Raw genomic sequence first — 15,062 nt, 5'->3', positions numbered from 1 at the left:
GATGGTTAGAATATTTCCAGCTAACTATATAATACAATATATTATTACATATTATATAATTATAATTCCAAAATTTTGTACTCTATTATATAATATATATTATATTATGTTTCTACTATTCACTATAATACTAGAGTGAGCATCTTTGCATTTTTGCAAGTGTAACCGTAAGGTAAATTTCAAGAAGTGCAGTTGCATGTTCAGAGAGTATGTATATTTTAAATTTCAATAGATTTTTGTCTAATTGTCTTCCAAAAAGATTGTACCAAATTACATGCTTAACAGTAGTGTATCAGAATACTTTATCACGTTCCTTGTCATACTAGGTGCTATAAAGCTCTTTAATCTTTGCCTATCTTATAGGTAGAAATGGTATCTTATTTTTGGCTTTTCTTTTTATTATAATTGGGATTGAGCATCTTTGTATGTTTCTGGGCCATTTGTATATTTTGTTCCCTGTGAATTGTGTGTTCACATATTTTTTTCCCATTTTTCTACTGTATTCATCTTTTTCTTTTTTTTTTTTTTAAAAGATTTATTTATTTATTTATTTTTGACTGCTTCAGGTTAGTTGCGGCACGCAGGATCTTCGTTGAGGCATGCGGGATCTTTCCTTGCGGTGCGTAGGCTTCTCTCTAGTTGTGGCATGCGGGTTTTCTCTCTCTAGTTGTGGTGTGCGGGTTCCAGAGTGCGTGGGCTCTGTAGTTTGCGGCACACAGACTCTCTAGCTCAGGCGCGCGAACTCAGCAGTTATGGCGCGTGGGCTTAGTTGCCCCGCAGCATGTGGGATCTTAGTTCCCTGACAAGGGATTGAACCCCCATCCCCTGCATTGGAAGGCGGATTCTTTACCACTGGACCACCAGGGAAGTCCCTTTTTCTTAATTATTTTTAAGAACAGTTAGAATATTAAATTGATCCATGTCATAGATGTTGCATGTTTCCCCTGTTTACTTTTGTTTTGATTGTGTAATTTTTTCCCGTGCACCCGTGTGTGTGCGTTTAAATGTAGTCAAATTATTGACCTTTCTTTGCGGCTTCCTAGTATACTAAGCTTAGAAAGGCCTGTCATTCTGAGATTATAAAAGTATTTGCCTTTTTTTTTTCTGGTATACTAATGGATTTATCTTATTAATAGTTAAATATTTGATTCATTTGAATATTTTTGTTGTAGGAAATGCGGTGGGGCTTCAACTTTACTTTTTTTCCCAGATAGCTAGCCAGTTGCCTCATTGCCATTTACTGAACACCCATCCTTTCTCCACTGATATGTAAAAGCCATTTTTATCATTTGCTTAATTCCTGTATATACTGGGGTCTCTTTTATTATTTTTTTAAATTAAAAAATTAAAAAAAAATTTTTTTGGCCACTCTGTGCAGCACGTGGGATCTTAGTTCCCCTACCAGGGATCAAACCCATGCCCCCTGCATTGGAGGCACGGAGTCTTAACCACTGGACTGCCAGGGAAGTCCCACCTGGGGTCTCTTAGAACTGTTTTGTTTCATTGATCGATTCGTACTTTTGTCCCAGAACTATACTGTTTCACAAGTTTTCAAATATTCATAAAAGCATGTACCATACTGTTTTACTACTTTTTAGTATTGGACAGGGCTAGTCCTTTCTCATTTCTTTTTCAGGCTATCTTGGTTATTTTGGTTTTTGCTCTTCCCCAAATGCCATGTACTTCCCTGCTTTTGCTCATGCTGACTCCTCTTTCTAAAATATGTTAAAATATCTCACCTCTCCAGTTCCTACCATTCAAAATGCTGTTTGTTCTTTAAGACCCAGTTAAAATGATACTTCCTCCTTGAAGTTGTCACCATCCCTTAGATTCTCATAATATCTTGTTACTCTCTTGTGACACTCTGTGTATTAATTTAAATTAACGCTCTTTGGGTACATGACTTACCAATTTTATTAGACTGAGTGATCCTTGAAGGCAGACTAGGCCTCATCCATCTTTGAATACCCTACATTTCCTAGCATAGTGACATTTCTCTCATTCATTCAGTAAGCATTTGAGAAGCAACTACCATCTGCAACACAGTGGGGTTGAGTGCTGTGAGGAATATGGAGTGATATAAGATGTGATTCCTGCCCTCAGAAAGCTTACAGTCTTATTGGGAATAATAATAATAATAGTAGTAGTAAATATAATAATAGTATACTTATTATAAATGTATAATTTTATATTTATAAATAATCCTTAAGATAATAAAAATAATCAACAGTACCAAGCATTCAAGTGTTAAATGAGTGGTACTTACATTAAGTATTTCAGGAATCCAGAGGAGTAACACGCTACCCATAGATGCCTTTGAATGAGTTCAAGGGAGGTCATTGCAGTCAGAAGGAAAGGCATAATAAGCAAAGATTGTAGGGCAAGAATGTACAAGATGTGCTTGAGTGGATCAAGTGCTGCCAGTCCGGGGTGAAGCTAAGAGGATGTAGTCATAGTGTCCATCTCTCCAAGTGTCCCAGGAGGCCAGACTCCCATATTCCATCTCTGTGCTGCTCCAGACTCCTAGGGGATATGGAGGCTAATCCCAGGTTCTTTGGGACAGTGGCAAAGTGGCCTCAGGAGCATCCTGGACGCTTAGCTGAATCCAGCAGATACAGGCCATGTCATACAGGCCATGAAGATACTTAACCTGAGGGCAGGAGGCGGCGTATCCTGGGTTACAGAAACAGCATTCACTCACCATTCATCTGTTGTATGTCGGTATATGCTAGGTGCTGGGTAAACAAACTGTGAGTGTGTGTGTGTGTGTGTGTGTGTGTGTGTGTATGTGTATGTGTATGACAGGGACAGAGTTTTGCTTAGTTGCTTTACCTCACTTGATATATCGCGTTTTATGCTGATCAGATTTTGAGCAAATCTATGTCTCATTCAAGATTTTTTTTCTAGAGGTTCTAATAGGCTATAGTGCCCATTCCATCCTTTTGTCCATCCCCATTGTTGCTTGGACACCACTGCCTTTCTTTGTTTCCAGACCCTTGGTTTGGGGCCATGGTATCTCCATTGTTGCTGCTCTCTCAAGAGTCTGCCCCTGGGACGTCATGCAGATCTGTTTTGTTCCAGAATGGTAGAAGTGTTCTGATTTATTGTAGAAAAATGCCTCCCAGGAACACATTACTGGTTTTTCCTTCTGGATGTGCCTGCTGAGCTTTACTAAGAACTGTGCATGTCCAGATGCTTCCATACAATGAAAGGAAAAGGACATGCTTCCTATTCTTTGGGAACACAGATGTAGAGAGCCTTGCTTCTCAAAGTGTGGACCTTGGTATTGCCTAGAGCTTGTTAGAAATGTGTACTTTCAGGCCCTAAGCCAAATGCATTGAATCAAAATCCGCATTTTAAAGAGATCACCAGGTGATATGTATGCATGTGAAAGTAATTAAAGTTAGAGACGCAGATTCAGATCAAAGAGTTCTGGGTTGGAGCTTAAGATGCTGCTGGACTGAGGACTACACTTTTAGTAACAAGATTCTGGAGTGTGCTCGCTTTGGCAGCACATATACTAAAATTGGAACGATACAGAGAAGATTAGCATGGCCCCTGCGCAAGGATGACACGCAAATTCGTGAAGCGTTCCATATTTTTTTTAAAAAAAGAAAAAAGAAAAGAAAAAAAAAAGATTCTGGAGTACATGATATATTGTACCTTAAATTATACAACTTTGAATAGATGACTGCTCTTCCCAAGGCCCAGATAACTGTGCTTTTGCTTTGGCTGTAAAATGTGGATTATTCCCTAGTTGACATTTCTCTTACTTGTCTGGCTGACGTAAGAAGGAAGACATGTTAGACACTGACATATCCACTTACGCAAGTGCCATCTCAGGCAAACCTTGATGGCTTTTGGTTTAGTGGAACAACTTTATATTATGTGATTTAAATAGCCTCAGTTTTCTTATCTTTCAAGAGGGAGTGATGATCCCCACCTACCAACACAGGAATACTTTAGACTAAAATGAAGTATTAGGCTTGAGAGGACTTTGAAAAAAATTAGAAAGATTAAATAAATATCAGTTGGTATTATTACTACATTATATTCTCTGATGTTTCTATACCAAGAAAGAAGTCTCTTTACAGAGTTCTATATACTGCCAGTGAAAGTATCTTTTGTTCTTAATTCTTTAATAATAAAATTTTTTTCTAAAAATACTATAATTTATTAATTAAAAAATAGGTAATATATGCACATGGCAGATAAAACAGTACAAAAGGATGTACAGTGAAAATTAAATCTCTTTTCTGTCTCCTGGTACCTCTTTCCCCTATGCTGAGGCAACCATTGTTATTGATTTCTTGTGTATATTCCTGTATATTCTGTGTACATCTAAGCATGTAGTTGTATATTTATTCTTTTAAAAAAAAATGGTAGCAGACACATATTATTCTGCATCTTGCTTTGTTCAGTTAATGCATCTTGGAGACACTTTCATATCTGTATATATGATTACTTCACTTTTTTGATGGCCACATAGTAACATTTTGTGTGAGTGTACCATAATTTATTTGCTACTGTGAACTTTTAAACTATTTATGTCTTTATATTTACAGTGAATTTCTTGTAGGCAGCATATATGTGATTGAGTCTTGCTTTGTTTTCCTAATCAGACCATCTCTGCCTTTAATTGGGGCTATTTAGAACATTTACATTGTGTAATTACTAATATAATTATGACAATCATTCTTCTTTTTTCTTTTTTTTCTATTTGACCTATCTCTTATTTGTTCCCTTTTTTGTATTTTTCTGCCTTTTTTGGATTGAGTATTTTTGTGTTTCTATTTTATTTTTGTTGGTTTATTAATTATAAGTCTTTATTTTGTTAGTGGTTGCTTTAGGGTTTATAGTATACATTTTTAACTTAGCACAGTCTATATTTAAGTGATAATATACTACTTCCCACATAAAATAAGGTACACTAAAATACTTCTGTTTCTTCTCTCTCAGTCTTTATACTATCAAGTCATACATTTTATATCTACATATGCTATGAACTCCATAATACATTGTCAATAGTTTTGTTTAAATGGTAAATTATTTATTTATTTATTTATTTATTTTATACTGCAGGTTCTTATTAGTCATCAATTTTATACACATCAGTGTGTATACATGTCAATCCCAATCGCGCAATTCAGCACACCACCATCCCCACCCCACCTCAGTTTTCCCCCCTTGGTGTCCATATGTCTGTTCTCCACATCTGTGTCTCAACTTCGGCTCATCTGTACCATTTTTCTAGGTTCCACATACATGCGTTAATATACGATATTTGTTTTTCTCTTTCTGACTTACTTCACTCTGTATGACAGTCTCTAGATCCATCCGTGTCTCAACAAATGACTCAATTTCGTTCCTTTTTATGGCTGAGTAATATTCCACTGTATATATGTACCACAACTTCTTTATCCATTCGTCTGTCGATGGACATTTAGGTTGCTTCCATGACCTGGCTATTGTAAATAGTGCTGCAGTGATCATTGGGGTGCATGTGTCTTTTTTTTTTTTTTTAATTTTATTTATTTATTTATTTATTTATTTTTGGCTGTGCTGGGTCTTCGGTTCGTGCGAGGGCTTTCTCTAGTTGCGGCAAGTGGGGGCCACTCTTCATCGCGGTGCGGGGACCGCTCTTCATCGCGGTGCGCGGGCCTTTCACTATCGCGGCCCCTCCCGTTGCGGGGCACAGGCTCCAGACGCGCAGGCTCAGCAGCTGTGGCTCACGGGCCCAGCTGCTCCGTGGCATGTGGGATCTTCCCAGACCAGGGCTCGAACCCGTGTCTCCTGCATTAGCAGGCAGATTCTCAACCACTGCGCCACCAGGGAAGCCCGCATGTGTCTTTTTGAATTATGGTTTTCTCTGGGTATACGCCCAGTAGTGGGATTGCTGGATCGTATGGTAAATCTATTTTTAGTTTTTTAAGGAACCTCCATACTGTTCTCCATAGTGGCTGTATCAATTTACATTCCCACCAACAGCACAAGAGGGTCCCCTTTTCTCCACACCCTCTGCAGCATTTGTTGTTTGTAGATTTTCTGATGATGCCCATTCTAACTGGTGTGAGGTGATACCTCATTGTAGTTTTGATTTGCATTTCTCTAATAATTAGTGATGTTGAGCATCTTTTCATGTGCTTCGTGGCCATCTGTATGTCTTCTTTGGAGAAATGTCTATTTAGGTCTTCTGCCCATTTTTGGATTGGGTTGTTTGTTTCTTTAATATTGAGCTGAATGAGCTGTTTATATATTTTGGAGATTAATCCTTTGTCCGTTGATTCGTTTGCAAATATTTTCTCCCATTCTGAGGGTTGTCTTTTCATCTTGTTGATGGTTTCCTTTGCTGTGCAAAAGCTTTGAAGTTTCATTAGGTCCCATTTGTTTATTTTTGTTTTTATTTCCATTACTCTAGGAGGTGGATCAAAAAAGATCTTGCTGTGATTTATGTCAAAGAGTGTTCTTCCTATGTTTTCCTCTAAGAGTTTTATAGTGTCCGGTCTTACATTTAGGTCTCGAATCCATTTTGAGACGTGTAGCTGTCCAGTTTTCCCAGCACCACTTATTGAAGAAACTGTCTTTTCTCCATTGTATATCTTTGCCTCCTTTGTCATAGATTAGTTGACCATAGATGCGTGGGTTTATCTCTGGGCTTTCTATCTTGTTCCATTGATCTATATTTCTGTTTTTGTGTCAGTACCATATTGTCTTGATTACTGTAGTTTTGTAGTATAGTCTGAAGTCAGGGAGTCTGATTCCTCCAGCTCCGTTTTTTTCCCTCAAGACTGCTTTGGCTATTCGGGGTCTTTTGTGTCTCCATACAAATTTTAAGATGATTTGTTCTAGTTCCGTAAAAAATGCCATTGGTAATTTGATAGGGATTGCATTGAATCTGTAGATGGCTTTGGGTAGTATAGTCATTTTCACAGTATTGATTCTTCCAATCCAAGAACATGGTATATGTCTCCATCTGTTGGTATCATCTTTAATTTCTTTCATCAGTGTCTTATAGTTTTCTGCATACAGGTCTTTTGTCTCCCTAGGTAGGTTTATTCCTAGGTATTTTATTCTTTTTGTTGCAATGGTAAATGGGAGTGTTTCCATAATTTCTCTTTCAGATTTTTCATCATTAGTGTATAGGAATGCAAGAGATTTCTGTGCATTAATTTTGTATCCTGCAACTTTACCAAATTCATTGATTAGCTCTAGGAGTTTTCTGGTGGCATTTTTAGAATTGTCTATGTATAGTATCATGTCATCTGCAAACAGTGACAGTTTTACTTCTTCTTTTAATGGTAAATTATTTTTTAAAGAATTTAAATAGTAAGAAAAAAAATCATATACTTGCCCATGTAGTTACCAGTTCTAGCGCTCTTTGTTTCTTTTTGTAGATCCATATTTCCATCTGGTATCATTTTCCTTCTATTAGTATATTCTTTAACTTTATTTCAGCTATCATATTTTGGACACTGAAAAGATGAAGACTGTGTTTGATTTATATCTGACAAACCATATAGCATTAATTCTGGTGTCAGCAGATGGATCCACATTGGTTTGTGACTTGCTCTGTGGACTCAGTAGAGCAGATTTTAATTTAGCATTTGTCTTCTAAACCAAAGACAGTTAGATCCTTTGACAGGCACAGTGATAATATGCTGTGGCTTCTAGAACATGTACGGGAGACTTTTCCTTATATTCTAAAGGCAAAATCAGAAATTGAAAATTTACTATGAAACATTTGGGAGCATTTCAAATTGTAGGTCTTAGCTGTCCAATATCTTTGTTGCTGCTTGCTGTTCTTTCTGAACTGAATTTTTTGGGAACAGGAGTTTGGCTTCAAATTATTTTTTCCTGGATCTGAAGTTAGGGGTGGTTGTTACTGTATACTGGCTCTTCCTAATCTGTGGTTTACATACATTTACATAATCTCAGCTTCCAGCAAAAATAGCCTTTTTGGAATCCTGAGCAGGTGTGGGAATGAAGGGAAACAATCTGTTTATGTCTCTGTTTTGTTTACTTTTACCTGCTTGGCCCACTTTTCTCTCACCTCTCTCTTAAATCAACATTAAATTTGATGTATCTTTTATTTGTGAAAGCTCACTAAGGTCATGTAGTATGTGATTATTTTACCTTATTCATTCAACATACTTCTACTGAAAAATATGCCAAGAATTGTGCTAAGCACTGGAAATAACCAATAAGAACTGGACATTGTAGTTACCCATGAAAAACTCTTAGTTCTTGAGGGAGGCAGGTACACAAAGTTAATTACTTCACAGTGTGGTAAATACTACAGTACTGATAAATATTTTAATTAAGCATTGAAAATACTTGAAGAGGGAGGTAGGCCTTTTTTGTTGGGGGTAGGGAGGGGAGGTTGTCAAAAAGTCTAGTCCACAGCGTGATTGCTCTTTTCAGGATTGAATAGGATTTAAACCTGTAGTTCTCTTCCAAAGGCAGGAAGGGCATTCTTCTTAAGACTTCAAAGTGGTGCTTCACATACATGGATTTAACTACACAGCTTGGTGTGTTTCCAAAAAGACTTCTCAAAGCATCACATGAATCATTCACTAATCTTAACTTGAAGCTCCTTCCTGGTTTCATTCTAGATACTGTTTAGTCTTATAAAATAAGTGTATGAATCATTTGATTGAGGCTGGCTACTTAGCATATTAACTTGGTTTATGATCATGATGAGGGAGCTGGGTTTGGTGGAAACCTCTCTTCTCTCTGCAGGAAAGGCAGGGTGGATGGTTTCTCATTTTTTCAAGAGTGAGGTAGAGGAGTGTGAGCTATTTATAGACTCACTTCCCCCCACAGACTGAACACAATAGGAGCCTGAAATCAAATGGTGACCAGATGTGCCCAGGCATCCCCCAGTTTGTACTTAGAAGTTGGAAAAGGCAGAGCCCCTAGCACGTTGGTCTCAGGGCAGAAACGGTTGGACTCACTCATAAGATTATCATCTGTATACAAACAGCCCCTTGCATCTGGTCCCCAGGAGCGGAGGAGGTAAACAGAAGCATGTGCACACTCATTTTTCTTGCTTCTCTTCCTTGAAGTGGGGGATTATTCCTTTGTTAGTCATTTCATTGCTCAATTCTTGTCTCTGTAGTTAGGCAGTTAGACAAAGTACAGCTGCTTTCTGGGGATATGTGCTGAATTGATGTAGGAGGAGGAGCTAATGCAGCTCCCATGTAGTTGGTGGAGACAGTGGCTCTGCTCAGATGAGAAGAGATCTGACAGGAATGGAAACCCTTAATTACTTTCTTTTCTTTGCTCTTCCTCCCCTAGTAAACTAACCCCATCTTGTTTGTGGTGGTGTTATGGTTTAAAGCACAGACATGTAGTGGTTTCTGGCTGGTATTGCTTTTCCTTTTCTCCCACATTAGAGATTTTGAGAAAGTAGAAGTGACTTCCCCCTTTAGTAAGCATCTGGCCACATTTCTTTGGAGTTTAGAGATTTGATTTCAGGGTTTGGAAAAGTTGTGCTTAATTTCGGAGAATATTCTCATGAACAACTCGCTTAAGTGGGAAGTGAGAGAAGAAAATACCACTTTCTGAGAACCTGCTCTGTTCCAGGTGCTGAACTGAGTACCTGACTCATCTCATTCACTCTTTAACAGCAGCCCCCAAAGTGGGTTATTATCATCTGTATGGTACAGATGTGAAAACCAAGGCTCAAATAGGTTAGGTAACTTTCCCAGGGCCATACTACTAAGAGGTGGAGCCCAGATGGAAACCCAGATCTGCTGCTTCCAAAGCCCTTGCTCTTTCCACTACATGTGCTGCCGGCTGTGTACGCTAACTCCTCCTGACTGTGCGCTTGCCTCTGATATTTGAAGTATGACATGAATTAGCTGACAATTAGAAAAATTTCAACTGATAAACTGTGCATTTACCATAGGAAGGGACCCAGGAGCCATGATGAGGATCATGTGTTTTCAAGCCTCCCTGTTGATGCCTCTCTCTGAGATATGGAGGACACCACCTATTTTAAATTTTGTATCTGAAGCAAGTGCTTGTCTACAGGTGCAGTCAGCGTGTGTTCTTCTGAATCGCGCGGATAGCTCTAATTGACCCAATCACTTTCTGAGATACAAGAAATAGCTCCCACGTTACAGCAAATGGATGCTTCATTTCACCTGTTCTGACCCAGGGACCAGGTTTTGAAGTGGACTTTTTTTTTTTTTTTTTTTAATTTATTTTTATGGCTGTGTTGGGTCTTCGTTTCTGTGCAAGGGCTTTCTCTAGTTGTGGCAAGCGGGGGCCACTCTTCATTGCGGTGCACGGGCCTCTCACTATCGCGGCCTCTCTTGTTGCGGAGCACAGGCTCCAGACGCGCAGGCTCAGTAATTGTGGCTCACGGGCCCAGTTGCTCCACGGCATGTGGGATCCTCCCAGACCAGGGCTCGAACCCGTGTCCCCTGCATTGGCAGGCAGATTTTCAACCACTGTGCCACCAGGGAAGCCCTGAAGTGGACTTTAAAAGTGGCTAAATGGGGACTTCCCTGGTGTTAACCACCCTGGTCCAGTGGTTAACAATCCGCGCTTCCCCTGCAGGGGGGGCAGGTTTGATCCCTGGTTGGGGAACTAAGATCCCACATTCCGTGCGGTGCGGCCAAAAAAATAACAGTAAAAGTGGTGAAATGTACCCAGAAGTGCCCATGAAGGAGCCTGGGGTCTGTGCACTAACCCTGCCAGTCAGTGTGCTTCTTTCCTTCCCGGCGCAACTCAGTATTGCTGGTGCCTCTTTTTCTGAGTAAGTTCTTTCTCATCTGTGAAGTACCCTGGGGTGTCCAGTTTCATATTGGGGAGGGAAAGAGTGAATGCAGGACCTCCAGTTTGAATCCAGAAGAATCTTAATACATGTTTTTGAATGAGATGAAATCCTACATTGTTTTTCTAGTTTTATCCTAAATTCCACCAGCTTTAATTTCCAAATATTTATTTTTCCACAAAGATGAACCTCATTTGCTCAGTATCTTCCACATAGAAGCATTTATGCACCAGAGAGAATGAATCTCTTAGGCGTTCATCAGCTCTGTTAGGGTTTTTAGAGGCTTATTAACTACGCTTCATTGAAAATCAGTCCCAGGTTCCTAACTGTCCAGGTTTGTGTCAGTGCACCTCTTGGTTGTCACCAGCAAGTAATTTTTGAGCTGAGTGCTCCTCACTGTCGGGTCTCACTTCGATCATCTAATTTTTTTGTCTTTTGCATGCACTTTAGTAAGTGGCTGTGACAGCTCCAAGAAGCACCTTTGTTCCGGGGCTGTTGGCTAAGGCTGGAGTCATGCTTTGTTTATTTGGTTGAGGTGACTTGAGATGAGGGGCTGAGGCACAAGAAGCACCACAAGACGGGTGCGGTTAGAGGTCTTGTGGTTCTAACAGGCAGCTCTGTCTTCTGCAAGCTACGAAGTCTTCAGGGAAGACTGGAGGAGGGAACTGTGGCTCGAGGGAGGAAGGCCCCTGCCAGTGGGATGCATGAGGCAGATGCAATTCAGATCAACGCAAAACTAATCTCTTTAACTAGACCTTGGATTGCTGAGAATGGTATAGGCTTAAGCTGGGCTGGCTGAGCTCGACTATGAAATGAGAACTGTCTTGGGGGCTCAGCTTGTTTGCTTCTCCAGCATTAAGTTTGGTCTCTAGAGACCCATTCAGACTAAACAATATTAAAAACAGGAAATTTGCTCCTAGCAGCATGGTTGCAGGAAAACTTTTTCCACTTAGGCAGGAATGAGAGTTAAAAACAGGAACTCCATCCTCCGGGCCTGTTTTCTTCTTATATAGAAGTAGTATTAGCAACTCCAACAACTTGAAGCAGCTTCGCCCTACTTGACTTCCCTTCAGAGTGCTGCCTGAGGGCATCCATTACAAAAGGTGGTAAAGAGCCCTCTTGAACACATTCAAAAATGTGGAAATAGTGCTGTGTGGAGGATGCTGACCTGATGATGTATATCTTGGCTGAAGATCACGTGTGTGGAATTAATGCAGGCAGCGCTTAGGGGAGACCTGGAGAACAGCTATCATTAATTTTATTCAGCACACATTTATGGTGTGTATTCTGGATTGGGTCCACGGGTTATGTATTCATTTATTCAGTCAGTGTTAACTGAGCGTGTGCCGTGTGCATCGTGTGTGGGGCCCTCAGGTGTGTGATGTGTGTGTCCTCTTCAGTACTGCAGGGGCCTGCTCGGGTTTGCTCGTGACGGTCCGCCCAGGGCATCCCTGAATCTGGGGGTTCAACTCCCGGGACTGCTGCTCTTTTGCATAATTTGCTGCTGAGGTTGGTGGGGGTGGACAGGGGACATTTTGGAAGAAGGGAGTGGGGACAAAGAGGAAGCTAACGGCTAGAGAGGAAATGCTTTTCTTTTCTTCCTCCCCCGCTGTGATGGCACTCTGCCTAAACAGCCCAGCGTTGAGGAAGGCTTCTGAAGCCCTCAGCGAACATGAGCCAAGCCCTCGCTGTCACCCCACCCTTTGTTCACAGCCCTCTCCTCTGGCTCAGTCGATGTGTCATGAACAAGCTTCTGCAGCAGAACAGCCTGTGTGGTGAAAAGATTCCTTAGCAGATGCGTGTCATTATTTTTGGCTGGTAAGGAGACAGAACTACTCTTTTTAAAACTTTTAAATTGAAATATACACACAGAAAAGTTATATGTTCACACATTATAAGTGAACAGCTCAAATTTTCTACCCACTTGAACTTTTACAAGCTGAGCATACCCACATAACCAGCATCCAGATCGAGAAATAGCGCATTACCAGCACCTCAGAAGTCCCACTTGTGCTCTGTTAAAATACACTGTAAAGCTCTTTCCTGGGGCTTTTTTCCAGTGAATGCTCTGAGTTGCTGAGAGGCAAAGTAATGTCCCTGCCTAGCTAATCACTGAATTTAAGGAAGGGCAGGCAGGCCAAACACAGCCCTGCCTGCCTTTCTCCTCAGCCTTCCCTTCTTTTTTCTGACTTGCAGCTGTCAGGATCCAATTAACCTCCTCGTGCATTCAGCCTGGGGCTGGTTTCTAGCTATAGAGATGCCTTTTGGTTTGTTCTTTTTTTTTTTTTTCTGGCTGTGCTGCGTGGCATCCAGGATCCTAGTTCCCTGACCGGGGATCAAACCTGTGCCCCCTGCATTAGAAGTGCAAGGTCTTAACCACTGGACCACCAGGGAAGTCCCCATTTTAGTTTGTTCAGTGCATTTCTTTAGCAAAAAAATGATGTCATGGAGAGCATCTTCAAGATAGAGTAGATTAGTGATTAGTGATTAGTAGATTAGTATGTGTGCTGTTTATCACCCCTTCTCAGTTTTGGTACTCTTCAGGTTGAGCATATGCCATATTTAATAGTTGTGTGTAGGATTGTATTACAGCCCAGCATTATGAGTTATTATCCACATGTAGGCAGAGCAACTGGCAAGCTTCCTGAGAGCCATGCCTGTGCTTGGGGTAACTCCATGCTTGATCATATGGCCCACGTAGTGATGGAAGGTATATACATAAAGGGGAGTCAATAAGAAGAAAGATCATAGAGTTAGAATTTTGTAAACTGGTCAGAGTTTTAAAAAATCATCCATTATGCAATGTTGTTTTTGGTTTAGACTGTGGACTGTAGTATCACACTGCTTGGGTTTGAACCCCACCTCTGACATTTGCTAGCTGTATGACTCTGGGCAGCTTTCTGGACCTCTCTCTTATTTGGTTGCCTCACTTGTAAAATGAAGATGATAATATCTACTTCATGGGTTGTTGTGAGGAATAAATTATTAATGCAGGTAAAGTGCTTTGAATGTTACCTGGTACATTTCAATAGTGAATAAATTGTTGTTCTTGTCAATCTAGTGTCATGACAGATGTTAAAGTAACAGCTATCTGAACCTCTTTTTTTTTTTTTTTAATTAAATGCAAGTCAGTATGGAATTGAGATGGAATATAGAAATTTTCTTCTACAGAAATCATCTTCACAGCCAACTTTGCTAGCACATGTTTATTTCATAACATGAGGACATACATCCACAGCATGGGAAAGAAAATCTCACAATAAGTTTTTTAAAGCTTAGTCTTTGTTTCCTATAAATTCTCTCTATGGTAAGGTAGGACCACTGTAAGTTTCATTCTGCAGAGGTGGCTGAAGTTTTCCTTCTCAAAGTGAGGTCTCCAGATCAGCAGCATTGATATTACCTGGGAACTTGTTAGAAATGCAAATTACTGGGCTGTACTTCAGACCTACTGAATCAAAAATTCTAGGGGTGGAGCCCATCAAACTTTTTAAACAGCCCTCCAGGTGATTATGATGCATGCTAAAATCTGAGAACCACCACTGTACAAATTTTCTTCTGTTTGTAGACAGTGGGGAGCATAGTCATAATTACAGGTTGGGGGAAGGATTAGAAGTTGGGAAACACCTATCTTAAATGAGCTAACTTCTTCCTAGTGTAATATTCTCTAGTTTACAAAGTGCTTTCACATGTATTGTCACCGTCCCATGTATTTGTCACAAAATTGTTGTGTTAGGTACCATTATTTCTACATTTTAGAAGGGTTGATAAAGACTGCTGTTACCTAATAAGTTGTAGGGCGGGAACTTTGTCATTTGGAGTCTCCTGAGTCCAAATCCTGGTCTCGTTCTGTAGCACTGTATAGCCTTTATGTCCTCAAGGTGTGAGTGGGCTGTTTTCAGTCTGGCTTCCTCAGTAACAGACCCTGAGATAAGGAGTTGTGTGAAAGTCATTTATTAGGACATATCGCTGGAAAAGAAGTGGTAGGTAGGGTGGGGAACTGAGGCCAGCAAGGGGAGGAGGAGGCCAAGCAACTCCACAGAGGTGCTCTGAAGACAGAGTATAGAGTTTTCCTAATCAAGAATGTCCTGAGTTTCCCTGTACCCATCAGTCATTGGTAAAAACTGCCTTCTAAAGAACATCAGGCTGTTATTCCTGTCCTGCCCCTAGGTTCTTCATATCAATTTTTTTTTTAAGATTCCATATATATGTGTTAGCATATGGTATTTGTTTTCTTCTTCTGACTTCACTCTGTATGACAGACTCTAGGTCCATCCACCTC

The 15,062-nt window shown here is 40.2% G+C and overlaps 1 protein-coding gene and 1 non-coding gene across 9 annotated transcripts in view; both read left to right on the top strand.

Moving 5' to 3' along the window:
- STARD9 (StAR related lipid transfer domain containing 9) overlaps positions 1–15,062 on the top strand; it is a 133,519-nt gene that overhangs the window by 15,609 nt on the left and 102,848 nt on the right. The window lies entirely within an intron of this gene.
- Positions 3,497–3,603, top strand: LOC114236671 (U6 spliceosomal RNA). Its single transcript, XR_003622549.1, has one exon. It is a non-coding gene; the product is annotated as a U6 spliceosomal RNA (small nuclear RNA).

This window comes from Balaenoptera acutorostrata, chromosome 3 (assembly GCF_949987535.1).
Source record: "Balaenoptera acutorostrata chromosome 3, mBalAcu1.1, whole genome shotgun sequence".
NCBI lineage: Eukaryota > Metazoa > Chordata > Mammalia > Artiodactyla > Balaenopteridae > Balaenoptera > Balaenoptera acutorostrata.
This window is presented reverse-complemented; position numbering and strand designations above follow the sequence as displayed.